At 35.2% G+C, this 2,079-nt stretch overlaps 1 non-coding gene across 1 annotated transcript; it reads right to left on the reverse strand.

Annotated features, from left to right (window-relative positions):
- Window positions 1-609: 609 nt before the first annotated feature.
- Window positions 610-715, reverse strand: LOC122095068. Its single transcript, XR_006145017.1, has one exon. It is a non-coding gene; the product is annotated as a U6 spliceosomal RNA (small nuclear RNA).
- Window positions 716-2,079: the final 1,364 nt, after the last annotated feature.

A 2,079-nucleotide genomic window follows, 5' to 3' on the forward strand; every position in this document is an offset into this window, starting at 1 on the left:
TCAAGACATAAGATCAACAGTTTGATTTACAGCATGAGAAATTATCCATCTGGCTTCCTTGGAAGCAGTGCATAGTCAATTGATAACATTATTTCTGGTTGCTCATTACATGTAATGGTTTCTGTAATACATATCACATTCTACTTAGTATTTAAAAATCTGCTTTGTTAACGATATTATATGGATAAAATTGGGGGAATAAACTCTTCCATCTCAGAACATTTTTATAGGTTTTTAATTGTAAAAGTACTGTACAGAGGGGTCACAGTTACACACACACACACACACACACACACACAGACACACACACACACACACATTTTCTTGATCCATTCATGTACTGAGGGGCATCGGGTTGGTTCCATATCTTACCTATGGTAAATAATGCTGCAATAAACATAGTTGTGCTTGTAGTTTTAGTATGGTCTTGTTTCTGATCATTTGGGTGAATGCCCAAAGAAAGGATTGCTGTGTCATAGAGTAGCTCTATGTGGAATCTTTTGAAGAACCTCCATTCTGCTTTTCAAAGGGGTTGAACAAGTTTACACTCTCACCAAGAATTCAGTAGTGTTTACTTCTGGCCACATTCACTCCAGCATCTGTCCTTGTAAAAATATTGAACGCTTCAGGAATTTGTGTGTCATCCTTCGAAGGAGCTATGCTCATCTTCTCTGTATCATTCCAGTTTTAGGGTATGTGCTGCCAAATTGAGCACATAACATTTTTTTTATATATAAAGTGTAATTGATTTTCTTAAACTAGACAATTCAACAAAAAGTAAATACAAAAGGATCAAGAAAATGTGGTATATATACACAATGGAATTCTATGCCTCCATCAGAAAGAATGACATTGCCCCATTTGTCAGGAAATGGAAAAACTTGGAAAAAATTATATTAAGTGAAGTAAGCCAGGCCCAAAGAAACGTAGGTACCATGGTTTCCCTTATTTGTAATATCTAGTATATGTATGAGTCAAGCGGAAAAGGTCAGATAATGTGATGTCAGGAAAATGAACCCTTAGATGTGTATTTTAATGTTTTTTTCTTTCATACATGTGTTTCTAACACATTTATAAGATTATCTCTTTGTTGCTTTGTATGTCCCTCCCCCACAGTATAACCCCTGCTTTCACTATATTTGATGTCAGTATAACTTGTGGAGGAGATGAGGAAAAACCAGTTGTTTAAGGATACAGGTGGACCTGTTGCAACAATGAGAAGTACAAGTTGTCATGTCCAAAACGAGCTTTACAACGTTGGTGCGGGGGGGTGGGGGGAAGGAGAAGGATTGGGATTAGGGGGGGAGGGGGGAGGCTGGGAAGGGGTGTGAAGGGTAAACAAAGGAGGAGGCTGCAATGCTTGGTAAGAAATGTACGCATTATCCTGCCCATGTAACTGTAACTCCTCTGTACAGTATGTTCACAAATAAAATTAAATTAAAAAAAACAAACACAAAAACAAAAGAATGGTCATGAAATATGTATTTCTTACATAAGCACAGATTTAAGAAGAAACTAAAAATTGATATGTCAAAAACAAAGTAATTCCAAATATTTGTGGTTCCAGAGATGTGTAGAAGGTGGAGTTCAATTATTCTCTACAAGGCACCTGTCATAATGAACATTGCAGCAAGGGTTAAGGTTTGTTAAAGTTTTAATGCTTTAAATGTGTTTAATTCTAGAAATTTGCTTAAATATGCCAAAATAGGGACTGTTTCGCAGGTCATAAAAATTTTCCATGAAGTAGTTAAGATTTATGGTAGCAGACATATATTACTAAGTATTTACATTTCAGAGTTTATAGAAACTTTACTAATGAGAAGTTGCAAAGCCTTTGTGTAAAGAAGCAGAGTAAAGAGTTAAGAATTTGTTAACTACAATTTAGAGCTTCCTTACTTTATATGTTAGCGAGGAACAAGTGATGATATAAGCCATATACAAATGACGAGATGAGCCATAAATAGTAATCTTACTGGGTAACTTTAAAGACTACTCATAGCCTATAAAACTCTTGTTGAACATCATAATCTTAGCCAGTTTTAAATGTACAGGAATATGAGAATATAGTAAAATCTAATA

This window comes from Dipodomys spectabilis, unplaced genomic scaffold (genome assembly GCF_019054845.1).
Source record: "Dipodomys spectabilis isolate Male_0828 unplaced genomic scaffold, ASM1905484v1 ptg000333l, whole genome shotgun sequence".
Lineage (NCBI taxonomy): Eukaryota > Metazoa > Chordata > Mammalia > Rodentia > Heteromyidae > Dipodomys > Dipodomys spectabilis.